We start from the raw sequence: 26014 nt of genomic DNA on the forward strand, positions 1-26014 counted from the left end.
GTGGGGGGAGGGGTGAGAGGGTGGGGAGGGGTGAGAGAGTCGGGGGGGTGAGAAGGATGAGAGAGTCGGGGGGATGGAGAAGATGAGAGAGTCGGGGAGGGGGAGGATGAGAGTCGGGGGGTGGGGAGGGTGAGAGGGTGGGGAGGGTGAGAGAGTCGGGGGAGTGGGGAGGGTGAGAGAGTCGGGGGGGTGGGAGGGTGAGAGGGTAGGGAGGAGTGGGGAGGATGAGAGAGTCAGGGGGGTGGGAAGGGTGAGAGAGTCGGGGGGGTGGGGAGGGTGAGAGAGTCGGGGGGTGGGGAGGGTGAGAGAGTTGGGGGGGAGGTGAGGGTGAGGGGTGGGGAGGGTGAGAGAGTTGGGGGGTGGGGAAGATGAGAGAGTCGGGGAGGGGGAGGAGGGAGAGAGTGGGGGGGTGGGGAGGGTGGAGAGAGTCGGGGGGTGGGGAGGGTGAGAGAGTCGGGGGGGTGGGGAGGATGAGAGAGTCGGGGAGGGGGAGAATGGAGAGTCGGGGGGGTGGGGAGGGTGAGAGGGTGGGGAAGGTGAGAGAGTCGGGGGGGGTGGGGAGGGTGAGAGGGTGGGGAGGGTGAGAGTTTCGGGGCTGGGGCCTGAGCGGGCGAAGTGAGTCGGGGCCTCAGGTCTTGCTTCTCGGCACCACGTGCAGGAAATGATTCGTGGCTGGGCTGGGAGGGGAGGTGGAGCTTGACAGGGGCGGGGCTTGACAGTCGCATCATGGTGGGGGGCTGCAGCTTAACAGACACAGCATGGGTGACCACAGCACTCCCAATATCAGTCAAGGTCACTGTCACCCTCAATTTCTTCACCAGCGGATCCTTCCAGTCTGCAGCAGGAGACATAGCTAACATCTCACAGTTTGCCATCCATCGCTGCATCTGAGAGATCGCAGCGGCTTTCTATAGTAGGAGAAGGGACTACATTTCCTTCCCCTTCACCAGAGGGAAGCAGAACGAGCGTGCTTGTGGCTTTGCCAGGATAGTGAGATTCCCAATGGTGCAGGGCGCCACTGACTTCACCTACCTGGCTTTGCAGGCATCGCATAACATTCCTCCGATCTTCTGTAACAGCAAAGGCTCCCACTCACTTAATGTGCAGTTGATGTGCGACCACAGACAGCGAATCCTCAATGTCAATGCCCGCTATCCTGGCAGCAGCCAAGATCCCTTCATCCTGCACCAGACCGGTGTGCCAGCACTCTTCCAGCCACCACATCAAGCTCAGAAAGGCAGTCTGTGATCGCCTCATTAGATTGCGGTTCGAATGAATTAACCCCCAGATCCCCATTGGTCACCACATCCCTATCATTCCATCCCTGTCGCATGCCACTTCACAGCGCAAATCTCAAATGAGACACACCACAAAAGAATCCAAATTGAATTACTAACTTTATCAAAAATCAGTGAATGCATATTTACAACAAAAATATTAGCTATTCACCCTTGTGCAATTCCGTAGTGCCGGTCGTTACTGTGCGTTTGCCGACTGTAATGCAACTGCCAAGTGTTGGCCCAGAGGCTGCAGCAGGGCTGGTGGAAGGCTGCTAAGTGTCCGTGCAGCAGACTACAAATGGCCTTGCAGGATGCCCTCGACCAGCTCTGGGCCTGGATGGCCTGGCTGTAGGCTGCACCACCTCAGGCTGGGCAGCAGCAGTCTGGGCTGGCTGGATGACAGGCAGCGACAAGGGCAATGGCGGAGTGGCAGCGGTGGAATCAGGAACGCTGTCATCCTGAGATAGGACAGCAGGTTCCTGCTTCACTGACCTACTGCCACTCCCCTAGGGCAGCACCTCAGTATTCTTAGCAACCTGTTGGAGCACAGATTGCTGGCCTGCTGCGACACCGTGAGATCCCCTGTCAATAGTGGTAGACCCAACCACAATGGCAGCAGTCATTGCATGGCATCAAGCTGAGACTGCAATATACATCAATGATTTAGATGAAGGAATTGAGAGTAATATCTCCAAGTTTGCAGATGACACTAAGCTGGGTGGCGGTGTGAGCTGTGAGGAGGATGCTAAGAGGCTGCAGGGTGACTTGGACAGGTTAGGTGAGTGGGCAAATGCATGGCAGATGCACTATAATGTGGATAAATGTGAGGTTATCCACTTTGGTGGCAAAAACAGGAAGGCAGAATATTATCTGAATGGCGGCAGATTAGGAAAAGGGGAGGTGCAGCGAGACCTGGGTGTCATGGTACATCAGTCATTGAAGGTTGGCATGCAGGTGCAGCAGGTGGTGAAGAAGGCAAATGGCATGTTGGCCTTCATAGCTAGGGGATTTGAGTATCGGAGCAAGGAGGTCTTGCTGCTGCTGTACAGAGCCTTGGTGAGGACTCACCTGGAATATTGTGTTCAGTTTTGGTCTCCTAATCTGAGGAAGGACATTCTTGCTATTGAGGGAGTGTAGCGAAGGTTCACCAGACTGATTCCTGGGATGGCAGGACTGACATATGAGGAGAGACTGGATCGACTGAGCTTATATTCACTGGAGTTTAGCAGAATGAAAGGTGATCTCATAAAAACATATAAAATTCTGATGGGATGGACAGGTTAGATGCAGGAAGAATGTTCCCGATGTTGGGGAAATCCAGAACCAGGGGTCACAGTCGAAGGATAAGGGGTAAGCCATTTAGGATCAAGTTGAAGAAAAATGTCTTCACTCAGAGAGTTGTTGACCTGTGGAATTTTCTTCCGCAGAGAGTTGCTGATGCCAGTTCATTACATATATTCAAGAGGGAGTTGGATATGGCCCTTACGGCTAAAGGGATCAAGGGGTATGGAGAGAAAGCAGGAAAGGGGTACTGAGGTGAATGATCAGCCATGATTTTATTGAATGGTGGTGCAGGCTCGAAGGGCCGAATGGCCTACTCCTGCACCTATTTTCTATGTTTCTATGCATGAGAACAGTCTGAGATTGGATGCCACCAAGCATACACGGCAGTGCTGCCCATCACATACAGCATCGGGTCTGGGTTGCCACAGTCTCCCTGCGAGTCTACCATCCATTGCAGACTGGAAACGATGGGCTCCATGGTGTGCACAGAGCCTTGTGCAATGTTGGAGGTGGGCTCCTCCACACTCCTTATCATTGCCGAGAGGCACTTGGGCACCCTTGCCATTGCACCCATCATGTCCGTGTGCATGCCCATCACTCTTCTTCTAAAGGCCTCCCCACCGAGATCCTTACCTGAGTCCTGTGCAACAGAACTGGCCCCCGAGTTCCCTTTTCTGTGGCCTTGCAGAAGCCCACTCGTCCCTGGTGCCTCACCCTGTGTAGATCCCGCTAATATACTAGCCTCTAAAGCACGTGTAGTGCCAGTATTTGAGCTGATGTCTGAGGGTGAGACATGCAGTGATGTGTTCTGTTCTTCCTCCTCCTCCTCATCGCCCGCCTCGCTCTACATGGTGCCCTCAGGGACAGGCTGCTCAGGTGCTTGCTGATGATCTGAAAGCATAAAGGCACAAGATTCAGGTTAAGGTGAGGTGAGGGAGCAGGAAGGGAGAAATGCATTCATACAGCATGATTAGCTGGAAAGTGTGAAACGCTTGTGGTGTGAGGGGGCAGTGAGATGTGAGAAGGAGTCAGGATGAACATACCAGTGCTGTCCCCAAAGGGGTGAATGTCACCGGTGGCCACGGCGCCCACCACCAGGCGGCTAACAATCAGCAGCACTCGATTCTCCAGCGCAGACAGTGGTTGGGTGTCAGCTTGTCCCCCACCTGTGTGCTCCTGCTCCCTCCTGTTGTGAACCATCTTAGCTGCAAGGGAAAGAAAAATGTGTGAGTGGGCATGGAGCAGTGTGTTTGGGTGATGTGCCTCCCATGGGTGAATAGCTGTCATTGTGTGCAAGGTGCCAGATGTGGGTGTGACTGTTGGAAGGTGGAGACTGTTGGTGGGTGAGTGCTGGGATGGGGTGCGTTGGACAGTGTGTAAAGATTGTGGTTCAGATGGTGGTACGTAGCATTTGTTGAAGCATTCACTCACCCTGACCACCCGAGTGAGGTCATTAAATTTCTTCCTGTACTGTCTGTGGGTCCTGGGGACCACAGTGCTGCCCGAGATGTGCTGCACTACCTCCCTCCACATGGTGCAGAAAAGTTGTGGCAAAGACCTCCTGCCAGTTGCTGGGTAGAGAACCGCCCTGCGTCTCTCCACAGTGAACACCAATGTCTCCAATGCTTGATTGCAGAGTCTGCGGGCTCTCTCCCTGGACATGGATCTGCCATGAGCACATCTCGTTCAGTCCTCTGGCTCCTTGACCTGCTTCCTGTGGCAGCTTCAGATTCCAGCATCCGCAGTGTTTTGCTTTTGTTCATTCTTCCCGGCACGACGAGCTGCGTTTGGGACCGTGAATGGTGCCCGCAGGTCACCGCTAATAAACAACCCAGGCCAGCTGACCAATTTTGCGTGGTCCTGCCACCGGCATCATTAGACGTGCGCAATATGCGAGGAGAAGAGAGAGAATGGCAGAGGACACCTGTGATGGTTGCAGCTTGTCAGTGCAGTCACAAAGTTGTAATATGTTGGAAACACGTCCAGTGCCCTCTGCAGCGTTATTTTTAAACCACTATACTTTCACGGGTACACTCGTCAATTTTTCCCCAGCATAGTCAAAATATCACTGCTGTCTGATTCTTCTCTCCAGAGAGCATCGCTTTGTTGGATGATGGATCCTGAGATTTTTCAAATAAAATGTAATGTCAGGTCATTCGGTCTTTTAAAACAAGAGGGTGAGAATTCGCTCACATCTCTGTTGCAGCTTTAATCCAGGCGGAGCGGTACTTTTAGCGCCTTGAAAACGTTTTCGCCTCCCGCCCAGAAATTTCTCAGAATCGGTTGAAGAGCTGACAAGGGCGATAAATCAGAGCGATAAAAAAGTTTGGTCGGTATATTTTGTCGACCCATTGCCCATGCTCCAAATCAGATCCTGGGAAAAGATGAGTCTTAAAGGCGCGGCATAGTAATGCACCCATTAAAATTTTCAAAATCACTTGTTGTCAACCTGTACTGTATGTCTGTCTGCCGCTGTAAACTGGGAGGCTCACCACCATTCTCTGTGTAAATGTTGCACCGACTGTGACCTCCGAGGGAAGCGCTTCCTCATCCCTTTATGTAGCCGCCAGTTAACGACTCTGCAAGCCTGTACCCACTGTTTTTCCAGACGTTGTTATTGGCGGGCGTTCAATGAGGCGCATGCAGCAAATTTACCGACCGGGGTGCAAGTGTGCGTGTTGTCCTTTGAGAATGAACAAAAGGGATTGTTTTCAAAAAATGCATTAGTATAAACCATGGGAAGGAAGAGAGAGTAAACAGTTGTGAGATAGGAAAGGGGAGAGACTTGAGAATATTGTTGGAGAGGTCAGTGATAGAGAATTCAAGCTCTGCAGCCCGGCTGCAGTTTTGAAAAAAAACACAGACCACATTGCATTAAGTCATCAATCAACTTGACATTTTAGGACCTTGGGTAGCGAGCCAATTAAAGGTTAAAAGACTATCAATTGAGCCAATAAGGTCAAAGAAGGCAAGTTCTTTTCTGTAAATTGAACCAGGTATAAGTACAGCCATTTTGGCCATGTGGTCTCAGAAGGACAAAGGTCTGGCTTAAAGCCAGAAGCTTGTTGCTGCTGCCAGAATAAAGTTACATTAAAACTACAATCGGAGTTCGTATTTCATTGGGAATTAAGAGATCTAACAATTTTGGCGTCACGAACAGGATCGCTGAGGGAAGAAACTGAATTTTGGACATCGGACCTACATACTGAGGTAAGGACTCCTCTTTATAAAAGTTCTCGGTCAAAAGTCTAAATTCACCTCTCCTTCTACGCGATTCTGAAAGCCTCCGGTTTGCGAACCCTCCGGTTGGTAGTCGGCTCGAGGTCCCATAGACGTCTAACTTCGGCGGTGTGTTAGTTAATTAATCACCGACGCACTGATCGGCTGGAAAGCCTACGACTTGAGACCCCAGTAAAGAAATCAGTATTATGGCAGCAGGAGATAAGAGCAAAGAATTGCCTACAACTGTAAAAGGTGGGCAGGCACCACCTGAGGTTTCGATAGATGAAATCCTCCAACTGTTGAAAAAATACATAGAGTAACAATTCAACTTATCTAAAACCTGTATTAAGATCGAACAAAAGTACAGAACCTCCAAAGGACAATGGTCCTTGGACGAGATTAAAAGGGTCTGGGGGAAAAACGACCCATATGAAAAATAAAGAGCGAACTAGATGGTCCCTAGCCATTATGGGACAGATCTGAAAGCGGAATGAAATTCTAATGCATTCCCAACATGATCGAGAACTGACCAGTACAAAGGACCAATTGCAAGCTGTTTGTGCACAGCTGCAACAGAAAAAAACTTGAACTTGAAAAGTCGGAAGCGGAAGTTAAAGATCTTAAAGGTGAAATTAAAGAATGGAAAAAATCATTAGGTCAAGAGACAGTAATAGGAAAAGGAAAATGTATCGGTCAATTCCCAGGGTACCCATGTTTGGATAAATTAAAAGCGCAAACCCGAACACATGACCGAGGAATAGATACAAATTCTGAATCCTCTGATGATACAGGGCCGGAGGATGAAGAATTTTGTGCTTTGCCCCATTTAAAAAAAGATGAGTTGTAGTCAAATCAGAAGAGACTGTGGATGAGGGCGGAACCAAAAAAATGAGGAAAAGGGTGTATGCAGAATACTTATTTCATGATCCGGCAAACCCAGAGAAAATTGATAAATGGTCCAAGGAATTGCCCAATCCAAAGAAAGGGGGAGTAAAAACGTGGGACCAATTGGACCGCTTAAGAAATATATTTCAACTTCATCCCTGGGACGGAGTGCAAATTTTTATCATAATGGTGCCAAAAACACAGGGAAGAAAATTGCATGACAAGGTAGAAGAAGCTTTGGGGCAGGATGAGCAAGAATTAAACGCAGGATGGGAGGTGATTAAACACTGGCTGCAAGCCTTCAGGCCAGCTAAGACAGACTGGGGAAAAATTGCAGCCTGCCAACAGAAAGGAACAGAGGAGGTCCTGGAGTATGATGAGCGGTTTAGATGCACGTGGCTAGAACATTCGGGTATGAATAATACGGATGAGGAAATGGATGAACAAGTGTTTGGACCCCTGAAAGCAGCTTTCGTGGCAGGTCTAAAGCCAGAACTGTCCAAAATGCTTAAGGTAGTGTTACCGGACTGGGAAGGTAGAGGAACTACCTTTGCAGCATTGGTGGATCGATGTAACCAATTAGACAGGGATATGGGAGCTAAGGTCCGAGCTATACAGGCTATGAGATGGAAATCCCAGGATTCCGATAAACAGTTATTCGGAAAATTACCCGGAAAATGTCATTATTGTGGGAAAGAAGGTCACTGGGCCAAGACGTGCAGGGCAAAACAGCAAGGTCATGGCCGGGGAAGAGGATACTAGGGATACAATTCAACCAACAAACCAGGCTTGTCACAAGATAATGATCTCATAGAAGCATTTAAGCGATTGACAATACAACAACAGAAGGAGTTCCTTGGGATAGCAAAAAACGATTAGAGCCCACCCTGGCCCCCCTCCTCGCACTAATATAACAAAGGGGAGATGGGATATATATAACTGTGAGGGTGGGCGATAAGGATGTGGACTGTCTTTTAGACACAGGGGCGGAATTAACATGCTTACCCCTACAATATGGAGACTTTTTGCCGTTGGATGGTAGGGCATGTACAACCTATGGAGTTGGGGGCCATAAAATGGAAATTAAAAGGACAACACCGGTACTTATAGGGCTGGGTCCACATGAACTAACCACGCCGGTCTGGATAGGCCCAGTAGATCAACCCCTTTTGGAAATGGACGTTCTAATCCAAGTAGATTCATCGTTGCATTTCAAGGATGGTCGGGTGACATGGTCAATTAGAACTTTGAAGAAAGAAGAATTGAAGGAACACCCGATATGGGCTAAAGATAAGAACGATTGTGGCCTACTCCAGATGGAGCCTGCGTCATTTACCAGGACCAAGCCTCCATGCACTAAACAGTATCCCATCAGTCCAACTGCCATCGCGGGAATCTTATTGGTTATTCAGCAATTGGAGAAACAAGGGGTGCTTATTAAAACGCATAGCTCCTCCAATAGCCCCGTGTGGCCGGTACAGAAATCTAATGAGACTTGCCGTTTGACTGTCGATTATAGGAAAGCTAACCAGTGTATTGATCAAAAAGCTCCTTTGGTTGCAGATCCCGCCACCATTTTTAATGCCCTCAAACCGGAACATAACTATTTCTCGGTTATAGATATGGCCAACGGATTTTGGTCAGTGCCTCTGGCACCGGATGTTTGACAGTGGTTTGCTTTCACGGTCCAAGGACAACAGTATACTTGGACCCGGTTACCGCAGGGTTTCCACAACAGCCCTACGGTATTCCACATGGCTTTACAAAGCCATTTGCGAGAATTACCTCCCCTGTCATCCACAGTCATCCAATATGTAGACGATATCCTGCTAGCTTCAAACACGGAAGAACAGCATGAACAAGATTTACGAGCTTTGCTGGTCCACCTTTGGCTGAAAGGACATAAAGCCAGCATCGACAAAGCACAAATATCCCAAGAAGAGGTTGTATACCTGGGACAAAAGATTTCACAAGGAAAGAGAGAACTTACCCAGGATAGAACTGCAGCCATTCGGGCTGCTAAAAAACCCACCACTATTTAGGAACTAAGGTCTTTTTTGGAATTGTGTAACTTTAACAGAAATTGGATTGACTCCTTCACACAGCTTGCTCAGCCATTGAATGATATCTTAAAGGGGAAACGTGCCTCTAAAGAAGCCATCACCCTCACTAAGGAACAGCAAGAGGCGTTCCTGAGTTTGAAAAAGGCTTTGTGTTCGGCACCGGCTCTGGGAATCCCTGACAGTGGTAAGCCATTTACCCTGTTTGTCCATGAGAAAGAAGGATATATGACAGCTATACTGACACAAGAACATGGGAATCGGCAAAGACCTATTGGCTATTATTCGGCAAAACTGGATGCGGTAGCCCTTGGATGGGGAAGTTGCCTAAGGGCCATGGAAGTTACATGTCGAGCGGTAATGATCACTGCGGGTCCAGTCCTCAACCAAAAGCTGATTGTCAAGTGTCCCCACACCGTATACGCTTTGCTGTCTATGAATAGAATGTCTCAGGTGACGGCAGCAAGATGGACCCGCTGGACAGCAGTTTTGGAAGCTCCTAATCTCCCTATCGTCCGGGCCAGCCCGGTTAATCACGCAACTATGCTCCTGATGTCAGAATCGAGGGAGCAAGAGGGGGGAGAATGTGAAGAGCATGACTGTGTGAAGATTTTAAAAGAAACAGAAGAATCAGCCTTAGCAGCAGAGGAGCCTCTGCATAACCCAGACCTCATCCTGTTTACAGATGGTTCCTCCTTTGTTGACAATGGTACCAGAAAAGCAGGATGGGCAGTTACAACCTTATATGAGGTAGTGGCAAAAGGATGTTTACCCTCAGGAACTTCAGCACAACAGGCCGAGTTACAGGCCCTGTCAGAAGCATGTCGAATAGCAGAAGGACAGACAGCTAATGTCTACACAGATTCGCGTTATGCTTTTGGAGTCACTCACGACTTTGGTCTGTTATGGCGGAAAAGAGGATTCCTCACTGCTGCTGGTACACCTATCCGAAATGGAAAAGAAGTCCGAGACTTACTAGAGGCCATACAATTACCTCAGGAAGTGTCCATCCTGAAGTGTAAGGCCCATACCAAGGAAAATACCACGGAAGCACAGGGAAATGCCCTAGCCGACCAGGCAGCTAAAGATGCCGCCTCACAGGGCGTTCCCCCAGAAGAACCAACACAGATGTGCAGATTGAAAGCACTCAGGACTCTGACACGAGACCTTCAAACAATGCAAGGCGAGTGCTCCCAAGAGGAAAAATGGACATGGATTGAGGCAGGAATTAAGCTATGCGAAGATGGTGTCTGGAGATAAAGAGTTACCGACAAGCCAGTCGCGTGGCTTATGCCTTTTTTAGCCCAACAGATCCACTCATGGGGACACTTGGCCTCACAACAGATGACGGCACGGTTCCAGAAAAGCTGGTGGGGTCGGGGATTTAAAAAACATGCCCAGCTGGTAGCAGACCGCTGTGTGGTCTGCCAGAAAAATAATTCTGGACCCATCATGGTAATGCCCCAACTGAGGCCCCTTGCCCCTGTCGGACCATTCCAGCATCTGCAGGTTGATTATATATCTCTTCCTTCATGCCAAGGATACACTAACATTCTTGTCATGGTCGACAGATTCTCTCGATGGGTAGAAGCTGTCCCAACTAAAAGAGCCACAGCCAATCACACTGCAAAGTTCTTGTGTAAGGATTACATTCCCCGATGGGGAGTCCCAAGTAGCATTGACTCAGATCAGGGAACACACTTCACAGGTGCAGTCTGCCAAGAAGTCTGTAGGTTACTGAACATTACGTGGGATTTACACTGTCCTTATCATCCACAATAATCAGGACAAGTAGAGCGAATGAATCGAACTCTGAAATAACAGCTTGCCAAATATCACGAAGAAGGAACACCCTGGCCCCAGGCACTACCAATAGTGCTATGTAGCATTAGGGCAACCCCAAACAGAACTACAGGTCTAAGCCCATTTGAAATTATAACAGGAAGACCCATGTCGCTGCCAGGAACTATTGATTTCCGGAAAGCTGATGTTCACTTAATGAGTGACACTTTGTTATCATACTGTCAGAACCTAACCAATGCTATTAGTTCTGTTTCCCGACAGGTATCGGCAGCTTGGGGTAATCCACCCAAAGGAGGACACGACATCATCCCGGGAGTCTGGGTGTATGTGAAAAAGTTGCATAAAGAACCTTTGGCCAAGTGGGAGGGACCTTATCAAGTGTTATTGACCACCCAGGCAGCTGTTGAAGTCCAAGGAAAGAAAGTCTGGATCCACACTTCACACGTTAAACGAGCACCCGTAACTGAAGCTGAAATCTAATAAGGACAATTACTTTTTGCCAAAATGTATAAATTTACTGTATTACTGATTGTAGGTATTCTAGGCATTAGCCTACTTCTTACTAGCCGACCCTCTGCACCAAAGGGAAATAGTAGGGTAGCAAGGGAATTACATGTAAATACATTTTTATATATGTCATACATTTATGCCAAACAAGGTAACATTTCTAGTTGTTGGGTGTGTGTGCATATTAAAATCAATGCAGAAATGGTCGCAACCGCACAATAGCTCTACAGAATAGACTGGCCCTTGATTACATCCTGGATGAAAAGGGACGTACTTGCGCCCTACTCGGAACTGAGTGTTGCATGTATATCCCAGATAGCTCCGAAGAAATTACCCACTTAGTGGAGCATATCCAAAAGGAGGTAGAAAAACTTAAGCAACCCCCATCATTCACTTTATGGAGCAGAGCCACTGAATGGCTAGGTTCAATAGGAACTTCATTGATGGAAGGTTTAATTCTAGTCGTTGTAATTATTTTATTTTTATATTGTTTGTTTATGTTGATTAAATGTTGTTGCAACCAGGCGGCTGTAGCTGCTGTCCCGCAGGTGAGACACCTTGCAGGTCCCAGCAGATTGTCTGTACATGGCACGGGGTATGTTATGCTTAAGGGAAGGTTGTTTACTGGTTGAATTAAGATATTGATTTGGATTAAATTGGAATAAGGTTAATTAACCTACTAAAACCAGACTTCCATTGTGGCCACGATGGAACTCGGGTTTGTGTAAATTTGTGTAGAAGCTACTAGTCCGGACTTGTGGCGAAACACATCAACAAATTTTAGAAGGAAACTCTATTAACATGTATGAAATTATTTTGTAGAATTTTTAACCAGTGATAGCTGATGTTTTATGATTCAGTTTGTGAAAGAATCAAAGGGAGGATTGATAGAGAATTCAAGCTCTGCAGCCCGGCTGCAGTTTTGAAAAAAACACAGACCACATTGCATTAAGTCATCAATCAACTTGACATTTTGGGACCTTGGGTAGCGAGCCAATTAAAGGTTAAAAGACTATCAATTGAGCCAATAAGGTCAAAGAAGGCGAGTTGTTTTCTGTAAATTGAACCAGGTATAAGTATAGCCATTTTGGCCATGTGGTCTCAGAAGGACAAAGGCCTGGCTTGAAGCCAGAATCTTGTTGCTGCTGCCAGAATAAAGTTACATTAAAACTACAATCGGAGTTCGTATTTCATTGGGAATTAAGAGATCTAACAGTTGGGGATGGAAATTTACAAGTTCCACATACGATCCACCATGACATGTTTTTTGTTTCAGTGTGCAATTTGTAAAAGAAAATCTACACTGTTGCTTCATCAATCTGTTCCGGGCTAGAAATGTTGTTACAACTCAGAGTAATTATAATGATAGACCTGTCTGGGCTGCACTTGCTCGTTGGGAAGCAAACATATATTTATCACCATGGGATGCTAAAGATGGGAGTCTAGAGACTGCAGCAGTTGGCTGTTAGTCATGGTGAACAGCATTTAATGAAAGCAAACTATAACAAATGAGCAGCAAGGACTTTAGATTTTACAAGTTTCATTTTTAAGGAACATTAAAATGTTAATGATATTTTAATGAGGCCTGCTTCTCTTATGAAATTAATTTGTATCAGTGCTCTATGGGTTTATGCCATTTATATTAAAGTACTCATCATCGTGACCTTTATTTGATAATATGCCCCATGTTGGAAATGTGCTAATGTCATCATAACCCCACGGGAACTGGAATCTAAGTCTTATTGGCACATGGATTCTGCTGATCTGAAATGATTGATTATTTTGTTGTGTACAATGTGAGCTTTGTTTACAAACTTCATACCATTCTTTCTGATGTTCTACCCTACGTACCATTCATGCAAGGAGAGAATCTGACCAGCAGCCAGACTGTTCCTTGGCCTTTTTTTAGTTTTGTTCTATTAACCAGCAGAAAGCAGCTGCTCAAGAACGGCGCTCACGATGTGGTCTCCTCAACACTGGGGAGACCGAACGCAGATTGAGTGACTGCTTTGCGGAACACTTCCGTTCAGTCCATAAGCGTGACCCTGAGCTTCCGGTCGCCTGTCACTTTAATTCCCTGCTCCACTCTGACATCTCCTCCTCTGCCTCCTTCACTGTTCCAATGAAGCTCAACGTAAGCTCGAGGTACAGCACCTCATCTTTCGTTTAGGCACTTTACAGCTTCTGGACTCAACATCGAGTTCAACAATTTCAGATCATCCCTACGCATTTTTGGCTCCCTTCCCCCCCACCCCCCCAACTTTATGTTTTTTTTTTCTCTTATTTTTTTCTCTTTGTCTCCTATGGCAGCTGGTCATTATTCTGAAATTCACACCCTATCCAGATTAACCTTTTTCTAACTTCTGCCGTTACCATTTCAATTCGGCCCATCATCCCTTTTGTCTCTCTAATCTCTCCTACCTTCCACCCTATCACAGACCATCCCTTTTGTTCTTCCCTTCCCTCCCCCTTTCAGTGCTTAAGACTGTGCTCTTTTCGAACATTCGCCAGTTCTGAGGAAGAGTCATTGACCCGAAACGTTAGCTCTGTTTTTCTCTCCACAGATGCTGCCTGATCCGTTGAAATTTCCAGCACTTTCTATTTTTATTCCAGATTGCAGCATCCGCGGTATTTTGCTGTTGTGTTGTAATGGTGTAGGGAGTGGTTACTCATGATTTTTTCTCCCTCAGCAATGCAGAAGCGCTTTGCTAAAGCTTCTACCCCCGACCAGTGGGTTGTTGCAGCTTGGGAACATGCTCTGTGGGGAATAATGGATGCAATTGGCCTGGGGTTTTATCTGGTTTGTGCCTCTCCCAGGAGATCACATGGCTCCGGTTGGGGTGGAGTGTGGATGTTTTTAGTGTAAGGGGTGTTGTATTGGTGTGGGGCGGACTGGTTGGAATGGGTGCTCTTTGCCTTTTCATCATTGTTCATGGGTTTGTATGTAACCTTCAAGGCTGCTGACCAAGGGCCGTGCGGTTCTTTGGCGGCCGGCGCGGACACGATGGGCCAAAATGGCCTCCTTCCGTGCTATAAATCTCTATGTTTCTAAGCTGGAGTCTTACCACTTCCCACTAGAACTCTGCAAAATGAGTTGGAGGCAGTGGCAAACCGTTTGCTGATGGAAGTGGATTCACAGCACAAAGCTGCTCATAACTTGGTACATAGTAGCATTAAATTAGAAAACTTAGTGGGATAGGATACAAGGATGGCAGGTATGGGGAATAGAAATGTGGTCCGTTAATTCGCCTAGTGAGGTGAGTCCGGGATAGCCGGTGCCTTTAGCGAGGTTCCGGCTCGCTGTTGGCTACAGACTACTCCCTCCAAGTGATTTGATGATGATGGGGCTGGTTAAGCCCACCCAGCGAGGTTACCCGCCAATTAAAAGGAAGTGGGTCTGATGACGTCATTTGATGATGTGTCATCAGCTGGTTTCATTAAAGAGACCATGCCCACATTCTTTTTGACAGTTGTGCTGTCAGTGTTTTGCAGTATTGAGGTGCTGCAAACAGTGACAAGCACTGCACAAAGATGTAGGGCTTCATCCAGGCTCTCCCATCACTCCTTCCATAGGTTTATGGAGGGAGTCACAGCATGCAGGGAGGTCCTCTTCCCTTCCAATGGGTGGAAGAGACCTCCCCACAAGACCAGCACAGCCTGGTTGCACATTGCACAGGAGGGCATAAGCAGCGATGTTGTCAGGAGGAGCTGGCTCCAGTGGCGCAAACCTTTCAATGATCTCAGTAGATCACAAAACGTTAGCAGAAACTTTACATCAGCATTGGCAGTAACACCCAAGTGCCTACCCTCGTGTGTTGTTCGTTGGTATGATTGCATTAGAATAAGGGTGAATGTGAGGGGTGGCTAGTGAGATGGTGAAGTGATAATGTAGATAGAGAGGGCTGGGTGGAGGTGCAAGGTATGTTGGTGTGAGGAAAGATGTGCAGAAGTAGGGTAGGGAAGGCAGAGTGATGGGGATGTGATGATAGGAACAGCAGGATGAGGTTGAGTGTGACTTTGTACTCATGTTTCCTGATCTAATGAGATCATTGAAACATTTGCGGCACTGCACCCAGATCCTCCTGACCACATCCCTGCTTGTGCCCTCTGCAATCTGTAACCAGGCAGTCTGGTCTTCTGGGGAGGTCGCTTCCGCCCATCAGAAGGGAAGAGGACCTCCCTGCGTACTCTGACTCCTTCCATAAGCATATGGAGGGAGTCATTGGAGAACCTGGGTGCAGTCCTCTGCCTCTGTGCCGTCATTGTCAGTGTTTGTAGCACTCCAATGCTGCAGCACTGACAGCACTGTGTGAGATTAAACTTCAAATGTAATGTGGCCATGGTCCCTTTAAATATCCCGGCTGAAAACGTGTCATGAATGACGTCACCAGATCCATTCCATCTCATTGGGCCTGGTTCTGCGCTGGGCGGGCTTAATAGGCTCCATTATGGTCAGTTCATTCTCAGTAGTGGGATAGAGCCAGCAGTGGGCTCGTGACCCACCCCGGACACCGCCCGCACCGGACACGCCCAGAAGGCAAAATTCTGCCGTCTGAATCAGAAGATCCCATTCGTGAACTTGAGCATGTAATCTAACCTGACAGTTCAGTGCAGTACTGCTGCATCATTAGAGGTGATGTCTTTTGGATGAGATGTTATACCGAGGCATCTGTTTAGTCGGATGTAAGAGATCCCATGGGAAAGCAAGGAACTCTCCTGCTATCCTAGCCAAGATTTGTCACTCCAACCAGTACCATCAGGAAACGGATTAACTGAACACTCATCTCAACTAGTGTCTGTGGGACCCTGTGTGCAGATGTCTGCTGCATTTACTTACACAACAGTGACTATACTTCAAAGGTAATTCATTAGCTATATTCATGCAAGCCCTCCCGCCTGCATCATCTCTCCAGCCACGTATTCGTCTGCTCTATCTTCCTGTTTCTGTACTCACTAGCTCATGGCACTGGGAGTGGAAGATGCCTGTGAGTGAATTTTTTTAACCTGTGGTGGCCGTTGCACACCAGCCACCACACGGGCTTGACAGAGCTAGGTCTTGGTCCAGTGACATGGATTAACCAAGACGACTGGAGACCAGCTCTGCTGCACGAACCTGGCGCGCACACATATCGCAGTGTGGGCTGGCCCGTGCTGCCCCTGGCCCTGGGCTCTTCTGGGCCCCGTACCCTCATCTGTCGCACCTCCGCCATGATCTCTTGCCACTCCTCCGCCCCGACCTTCCCACTCCTCTGTACTTGGGTCTTGCCGATGTTCCCGCCCATGCTCCAAAACGGCGACCAGGGTTTTGGTGACTGTTGTGTTTATATCCCTGTTGGCTGTACATCCTGAAAAGGACTTTCGAAATACTGTGAAACAAAATGGCTGGTCTGGATTCGGAAGAAACATGTTGCTAGGTAGTATAGGTCTCCTGCTGTCCATCGTAGAGTACAGGCTGACACGTATCAAGATGATTGAAATCCGATAAGTTTCACACAACTTAACCCTCCTGCAGGGCGCCATTGCTGTAGAACAGACACAGAAGAATAGATCCTGCCTCAACCACTAGCAGAAGACAACGCTAGCCAATCAGACACCTTGTATGAATCTGTGAACATGCGACAGGTTTGTTGGCTGCATGTTTGGTCCTTGCTGCATTTGGTGGCCCACAGGATTGATGCATCGCCATGGCAGTGATACAGAGAGCCATTCAAAAAAAGTCATGTGCTTGCCTCTGTGTTTGGAAAGTGGTCACACAGTTGCCAGAGTACTATGCATGTTGTCCCTGTGGTACTTCAGCAAGCTTATAGTGATGTTCTGCTAGGATGAGCTGTAAGGCAACCTTGTAAAATTAAGCAAAGTGTGAGCACACTTACCTTAGCAGCCTTCCTGAGACCAGTAGAACTCTTCCTCATGAAGAGTTGCCACGATTTGGCCGCGGTGAATCAGCATTCACCTTTTCTGATACCTGCATCCAAGCTACTCTCACACTGCTCCTCGGAGAGTGATGCTGCTCTGTTCCAAAAAGGACCATCCTTGTCTCAAAAAAAGAACCACCCTTCTCATTGTTGGAAGGGTTATTAGGGGTGGAGGAGAGGACGCGTGTTGTTTTGGCATTTGCAAACCGACGCTGAGGGGTATGAATGTACCACGAATGCATGGAGGCTCGAAAAGAGGCATTGAGGGTCGTCACCTTTGCAGGAAGGCCCACATACAGGGCCCAAGTTTGCCCCCAGGGTTAGAACGGAGCACCTCCGTGTGGTGTGCCGACTTTTTAGAACAGAAACGGCGCCTATTATTTATCTTTGTATTCTCCCGCAGTCCGGTCGATCCAGGCCCTTGGTGCAACGCAGCAGAACGTGTGCAGGGCGGAGCCAGGTCCAGGCGTTGAAAACAGTGCCGGGACCTCTGCACATGCGCACTAGAGTGTGCGCGCATGTGCTGTAGCTCCTCGCAGCCCGAATCTCTGCAGGCTGTGTGGGAGGGGCCTGAAGCACTCCACCCCTAGCCCTGGCCAAATGGGCTCCCCGCCGTGACCTGCGAGGGAACAGTGGACTGTGAAAGCACAGACGACTGTGGAATTTAGCCTCAGTGCAAGTTCAGCCTGATAGTGAGTTCAGCACATAGGTGTAGTTGGGCAGGACTTTTTTTTTCAATAATTAATACTTGTGTGAAGTGAGTAAGTGGAGTTGGATTCTTGCAAGAGTTTTGTACTGATGGAAGTTCAAGCTCACAGGGCAGGCTCGTATGTTTAACGTTGTCCCCCTCCCCCCTCCTCTTCCCCCCTCCCTCCCCCCTCCTCTCCCCCTCCCCCTCCTTCCCTCCTCCCCCCTCCCTCCCCTCCTCCCCCCACCCCTCGCTGTCAGAAACACAGAGAGACACTGACAGAGACAGAGAGAGAGACACTGGGGGGGCCCTGTCCCAGCATGCAGTTGGAGGGCTCCCGGTGCTGCATTAGACGAGTAGAAACTTAATTTTTTATTTATTGATTGATTTTTTTTTTATTTAAACATTTTTTTTATTGGTTAATTTATTGATTTATTTATCATTTATTATTGATGATTGCTCTTTATTTGTAAAAGTGAAGTGTTTAATGTTTGTAAACTTCCCTCCCCCCCCCCCCCCCCACCTCATCTCTCGTTCCCTACGCCTGATTTATAAGTGTAGGCAAGGTTTTTCTGAGCGTACAAAAATGTACACTTACTCCATTCTAAGTTAGTTTGGAGTAAGTTTTTGCTGCCTAAACTTGCAAAACAAGCGTAAGTGGCTGGACACTCCCCTTTTTAAAAAAAAACTGTTCTAAAATGAAACTATTCTAATTCACTCGAATTGGAGCAAACTAAATGCCGAGAATTTCAATTTCTAAGATACTCCATTCTAAACTAGTTGCTCCAAAAAATAGGAGCAACTCAAGCCGAAACTTGAGCCCACAAAACTGGAGCTTTGGGAATGCAGCAATACACCAAGCCAAGACCCCCGAGAGAGTGGAGACCCATGCAAGCGGAAGTTGTTAGAGAGACATTTACGTGCCGGTTCAGTAATTCTTTTCAAAGAATTTTTGATTTTTTAATGTTTTTATTATGATGGGTCGATAGTGGAGTGGGTGTAGAAACAACATAGCCACTCAAAGGACATGGGCAAGTCTTTCAAGGTGTGATTTGTTGACTTTTTTTGTGGTTGCTGGTTCTCCATCGATTGCATTTTAGTGCAAGGAAATTTTTCATAAAGATTTTCATTTACAGATAGTGAAAAAAGTGATTTTTATTCCCAACAGATTTTTGGTTCGTTTTTAAGCGACTGGGAGCTGTGAGCTAATCGGCATATTTCAAGCACTACAAACAATTTTGGTTTATGGACACTTGCCAGGTGCAAAACCTACAATTGTATAAATGTTCTTTTCCTTCTTCTATGGTGATTCACCAGGCAGCATTCCTGGCTGAGAAGTCAAACCAACACCCTGATTCTCTGAATCAGAAGGCTGTAGTTTCAAGCCCCACTGCAAGGACTTGAGCACATAATCTAAGCTGACACTCCAGTGCCAGTACTGAGGGAGTGCTACACTATTGGAGGTGCTGTCTTTCGGATGAGACATTAAACCGAGGCCCCGTCCGCTCTCTCAAATGGATGTAAAAGATCCCGTGGTGCTATTTCAAAGAAGAGTAAGGGAGTTGTCCCCAGTGTCCTGGCCAATATTTATCCCTCAATCAACATAACAAAAAAAAAGATTATCTGGTCATTATCACATTGCTGTTTGTGGGAGCTTGCTGTGCACAAATTGGCTGCTGCGTGTCCTCCGTTACAACAGTGACTACACTCCAAAAGTATTTCAGTGCCTGTAAAGCATTGAGATGTCCGGTGGTTGTGAAAGGCGCTATATAAATCCAAGAAAGTCTTTCTTTCTTTATTACGTAAGTGTGCTGCCCTCATACCTCGGGTGGATACCTCTGATTCTCTTGCTCCAGCTTTTGTTATTAGCCGCACACACCATGTTTGCTCTGTTGTGAGAGATGCAATTGTATAACTTCGATCTGGCTCTTTTATTGTCTAGTGATTGTATTAATCTTTATATTATGTACATGAACTATATATTCTCTGTATAGTATACCAGTCAGATTATGTAGATCATGTGCATGATATAGAGATTAATACAGTCACTACAGCAACAACAACTTGGATTGATATAGCGCCTTTAATGTAGAAAATTGTCCCAAGGGGCTTCACAGAAGTGTAAGCAGATAAATATCGACGCTGAGCCCAAGGAAAAGCGATTGGAGGAGTGACTTAAGAGGTGGGGTTTAAGGAAGGTCTTAATGGAGGAGAGGGAGGTAGAGTGGCAGAGAGGTTTAGGGAAGGAATTTCAGAGCTCAATGCCTAGATGGCTAAATGCACAGCCATCAATGGTGAGGCAAAGGGATTTCAGGATACACAAGAGGCCAGAGTTGAAGGAATTCTCGGGGATTCTAGAGCTGCAGGAGGTTACAGAGATGGGGAGGGCTGAAGCCATGAATGGGTTTCAACATGAGAAAGAGAACTTTAAATTCAAGGCATTGCCGGACTGAGAGCCAGTGTAGCTAAGGGAGCACATGGGTGATAGGTGAACTGGACTCGGTGCAGAATATAATATTAAAAATAAAAAAAACACCTCACATATTTAACATTAATTTAAATTAAATTAGAAAAAATATATATTTTTGGGATTATTTTTTAAGTGTTGTAATTAGGTTTTAGCATAAACTTACCTGAGTGGACAGGGTTTTTAACATAAAAATGTGTTTTAAAATGTTATTTTTATATGTTTTTTATATGTTTTAAAACTCTTGCGCTGGTAAAAGTAGGCTATGCATTTGCTTTTACCAGGCGCAAGAGTTTGAAGGACATTCACTGGGCAAGAGATGGGCAAATAGTGCAATCTCGCCACACGTATGTCCTTTTCCCAAAGATGCGGAAGATCTGTCAAGCTAAAACTTGACAGATTGGAAAAGCCGGTTTGCGGCGCATGCGCATTGCACGCCGAAAACCGGCTTTTGCGATGCCTTCCCGGGTCCGTACACACTCCATGTGGACCCAGAGAGGCCAGAATTTCAGGGCCACTATGACCAGCAGAACTTTGAATAAATCAGGAAATTCAGGGCCAGAGTGATCTCCTGGACTAGTTTTGATCGCCTAGATGGGTCGGAGAGAGATTTCCCAGAATTTTTCCCCAAATGGGCCTGGGTTTTATATCTTGCTTTTTGTCTCTCCCAGGAGATCACATGGTTTCGGGCGGGGTGGGGTGGAGTGTATATATTGTGATACACAAGGTATCGCCATTGTGTGGGACAGGCTTGACGGAGCAGATGGTCTTTACCTGACCGTTATTGTTCGTATGTTCATGAGCAGAAGTTTATGGAGGATGAAGGAAAGAGACATTTTTGGCTTCTTTTGCTCCTCGTCAAATTTCAAAGGGTGCCAGGAGTATATTTCAGCACGCAGCCAGTTCATAAGTTCTTCTGAGGCTATTAAAGGAAGGTTAGTGACTCTAGGGGAGTATATGAAGCACCCACATAAGGTTATTTTTAATAAGATTATTATTAGTTGACATTCACATCTGTTTGTAATTTTCTGTATTTGAAGAGGAATAGATATAGTTCCATTTGAAAAGTGCAAACTTACTGTATTGTGTTTGTTATTGATTATGATTACTAAATCTGTTCCTTAGTTTACACCCTAAGCTGCGGTCTGACAAAATGTTTATTCTGCCGGTATTCAAATTCGAGGCGATCAGCAGAGGACTCATGAAGTATCCAATCAGCAAAATATTTTTGTTTGGCCGCTGGGCTCTCTACATTACTAAACAACAACTTGTAGTTATATGGTGCTGTTAACATCATAAAATCTTCCGAGGAGCATAATCAGACAAGAAAATAAACACTGAGCCACAGAAAAAGATATTGGGACAAGGTGATCGAAAGCTTGGTCAAAGACATTGGATGTATAAGCTTATACTTTGGCTTGTAGGGGGTAAGAGTTCATTTACAGGGATGGTCTTTGGGGCCTAGTGTGAGGAAATTATTTGAGTGCAAACCTGAAAGCATAAGAACAAAACAACCGAATCTGAGGTATATTACAGCCTAGCAACCCATTCCAACTTGTTACTCTGCACAATGTGATGGCATATTTCACTTATTTTTGCCAGTTACCTGGTGCTACAATTTTACTGTCAATTAGCAGTGGAGATGAGTCTGACTTGTTTATTCTCAATTTGACCTCAGTGGAATATTTTGAGTGGGAAGCAGTAGAGGTTTCATTTCATTTTTTTTTACTGCTGATGAACAGGCTCCAGTATTGAATTACAGCAATTTAACTGAAGTGTTTTTGTATTATGGGGTTTGAACTGCTGCTGTACAAGAAATAACTAACACAGTTTATACTTGAAGGCTGTAATACAATCTCACAGATAGATAATATTTGTAAACCACTCCAGCTTTGCTGTTGTTAGTTTGTGATGTTATCTAAATCCTTCCATTGTGTTACAACCTTGTATCTCATGCCAACCTAATTGCCCCGAAGATATATCATCTAAAATGAGTGTATCTACACTTGATACTTAGTGAGAGCCTCATATCTATTTATATTGTTTTGTGTTTTTGTGTTTTTTCACTGATATGGAGAGCACACACGGTTTTGGATGATACCCTGCAGATTTATCGAGACTTCGCCAACAACTCCCTTGGATTTTACCCACATTTATAAGACTGCCGCTGGCTCTCCCGATATTTCGCAAAGGAGGGTAGAAATCTATTTTTACACCTGTCGAAGGTTCAGCTGTTGACTTTCCTTCGCTCTGTTGGAATTGCTGTCAGAAGGTTCGTGACAAAACTGACCGACATTGCGGTGCTCCCTAAACTGAACAGCATTCGGCGCATCTCATTAATGCTCTGATCTGTGATCTGATAATGGTGCTTTACAGTGTTTATGCAGATTACTCTCCGAGTGGTTTTGACACCTCTCCAAAAAAAAAAGCAACATTTTCCAGATTGCGAGTTCAGTGTGAGTGTGGATAACACATGCAAGGGTTTACTGATTTACTTCTCTGCGGATTACCTCTGTACATACTTTGTTGTGTCAGTGGATGCGATTGTGTAAGATCTTTCAGAGATATCGATGGTGGTATTTCTCCAGCGACTTGAGGTGTCTACTGTATATGGTCCATGTCTCTGAGCCATACAGAAGGGCAGGTATTACTACAGCCCTGCAGACCATGAATTTGGTGGCAGATTTGAGGGCCTGGTCTTCAAACACTCTTTTCCTCAGACGGCCGAAGGCTGCACTGGCGCACTGGCAAATCCCCTGGGAGGACAGACGCACCAATGTTAGCGTCCTCGACCAGGCCAACATCCCCAGCATTGTTCGCATGCCTGACACGAGACTCCCAAAGCAAGCGCTCTACTCGGAACTCCTTCATGGCAAACGAGCCAAAGGTGGGCAGAGGAAACATTTCAAGGACACCCTCAAAGCCTCCTTGATAAAATGCAACATCCCCACCGACACCTGGGAGTCCCTGGCCAAAGATCGTCCTAAGTGGAGGAAGTGCATCCGGGAGGGTGCTGAGCACCTTGAGTCTCATCGCCAAGAACATGCAGAAACCAAGGAAGGAGCGTGCGGCAAACCAGTCCCACATCCTTTCGCTCAACGACTGTCTGTTCCACCTGTGACAGGGACTGTGATTCTCGTATTCAGTCACCTAAGAACTCATTTTTAGAGTGGAAGCAAGTCTTCCTCAATTCCAAGAAACTATGATGATGATGACGATTGTGTAATGGTTACGATACTGGTCTAGCAATCTAGAGGTTGCTCGCTGGTTTAAAGTGTTCCCCGATCAACTTGCTGAGCTCTTCAAAAGTCTTGTCCGCCGGCTTCTCTAGCGCTAGAAGGTCCTTCATCAGGGAGTATGTTCTGGATCCACAAACCGTCAGGAGATGAGCCCTGCGTTTGTCGGCCGAATCTTGTCCCAGCCATTGCTTAGTGACGAAACTTTGCTGTAGTCTCTCAATAAAATCGTCCCAATCATCACCAACACAGTACCTCTCGCTGTGCTGGTAGTGGCCATGCTCGCGTGGTTTAAATCCCAGTTTCTCATTGTCAATAATATGTTCTTACTATACAGTACAAATGAACATGAGGTCCATACTAGAGAGAAGGTCACTCTGTGACTTCTACCCTTTATTTGCCAGCACTGAAGTGCAGAAGATGGGTGGAGCTTCCCCTTTTATACCTGAAAGTCCAGGTTAGGAGTGTCTCCCACAAGTTCACCACCTCGTAGTCAGTGTTCTCACGGTGTACAACTTAGGTCAGTTTATACATGAATTACAATGACAGTTGAATACATGACAGTGCTAAACTGTACCTTGAAATGAAATGCACGCTCTTGCATTGTATGGAACTCTGTCAGCATCCAAATGAATTGTGTGGAATTGCTGACTGCAAGGTACTGAGCTATTTTCCAGTTTATTGTGAAAATTTTACATGAATAAGGTATATTTTTGAAAAAAAAAAGTGTAGTGCTGCCGCGTATGAAAGGACTCTTCCCTGAATTAAAGGGAAGGGCCCAAGCTGCATACGCTGCATACGAGAAACCCACCTACCTGGACCACCGGTGGAGCTGCGCGATCAGTCCAGCGCTCAAGCAGAGTGGCGGGCTGAGCGATCGCGGCACCCACCCCACGACCAAAGCTCCACCGGGACGCGAAACGGGTGATTGTTTTCAGCAGCAGTCGGCCACCACCCCTTTAAATTCTGCCGCAATAGTGGCGGGCCGCCTGGTATGCGTCCCCTAAAGCTGTCGCTGCTTTCGCCCAGAGCACACGAGATTTGACTCAATGGTGACCTAGCCACTCATGTTGTAATATAACCCTATTGAAACTCCTGGCTGGGAATGAGCCACAGATAGATCTGCCTACTTACTCCAAGGTTCACTCTCCTCTCCTGGCTGTAACCAGTAGACTAGGTTGTTCAAACATCAGTGTACTGCTGATGGGTGTTTTTGGCACCAGAAACATGACCCAGGTAGGTTGGAAGCGGAGGATGGATTGTTGACCCAAGTAGTGAGTGGAGGATGGGTTGTAGCAGCTGACGTGTTTGTTGTTGCAGACTTCGCTCCATAGCTTCGAACTAGGAACATAAGAAATAGGAGCAGGAGTAGGCCATACGGCCACTCGAACCTGCTCTGCCATTCAATAAGATCAATCACACCTCAGCTCCACTTATCGATAGGCTAACCTGACATTGCACTCATAACCTACTATGAAACCTCAATACAGAGAAATTTGCAAAATGAGAAAAAGTGACTAAAACAATAATATCATTAACATCATTTGTCACAGCATCTTTCCTCAATGTCCTTTTACTACTCCTGCTACTTCTATGAGGTGCTCCCTCAGTGGCTTCAGCATAGCTGGTGGACCGCTACTGTTACTCAAGCGAGATCCCTTTCAGATATTACCAGTCCGGGACGTTTAGGAGTTGGGGCTTTAGCGAGGTCAGCTGCTGCCAGGACAGTCTGGCCCAGCTGACTTTACAACACTATGACAGACATCGGTTGGTGAGAGAGCAGACATGCCATCACCTTATGAGGGGGCAATGTGCCACTTCCATGTCATCTCTGGCATGGGGCTCCTGTTCATCATTCCCACTGATCTGAAAAAGAGCAGACTTCAGGAGATCAGCGAAGCATTTAAGGCCTCTATCCATGTAGTCCACCAGCTTACCCAAAGTGATGCAGAAGTTGGAGCCAAGCGTCTGAATAGCAGCAGTTTGAACTTCCAACAAAGTTACACAAGCTGATGGAGCAGACTCCTGGTGTGAGGGCCTGGCTGCAGAGTCCATGGAGGTGGTTACGCGCTTCACAGTAGATTGCAGAGTGCCGATGCCCTATGACAGGATACCACACAAGCAGAGGCCCCCAAACTTAAAGACATAGTACAACAACTCCTTGACAGACTTTCCAAGACATCGTATAATTATCTGTATCGCAAAAGGAGCTTTCTTTTCAAGGCTGGGTATCTGAATTGGAGCCAAGATTACCCTCCGCGAGTTATCTCCTGGGCTGTCCTTTTCACTATTCCCTGTTCCTGCTCACTCGCACTGAGTGTTTCACCAAGCGTTGTATCCTTCTAACTCAACTCTCCATAACACCCGCGGCGCCGATCTCTGTGTTGGTGCTTGGGAAGGATGACGGTGCTTCTTCCGGAGGACTGTCCTCCTTCAAATCCTCCTCCACGGGGTCCAGCTACTAAGAAGAACCATCTCTGATGCTTTTTGCTCTGGATCGTCTTATTATCATCTCCAGAGCTGCCTGCTCCATCTGTGTAAGAGCCCGAATGCGAGCTAATCGCCCTTGCATTATGAACCAATTTGCCCCTTGCTGCTCTGGCTCATAGCTGCAGTCTGCTGCGTTGGATTCCTAACACTAGCCTTGCCAAGGAGGATGAGGTCTTC

Source organism: Pristiophorus japonicus, chromosome 14 (genome assembly GCF_044704955.1).
Source record: "Pristiophorus japonicus isolate sPriJap1 chromosome 14, sPriJap1.hap1, whole genome shotgun sequence".
NCBI classification, from domain to species: Eukaryota; Metazoa; Chordata; class Chondrichthyes; family Pristiophoridae; genus Pristiophorus; species Pristiophorus japonicus.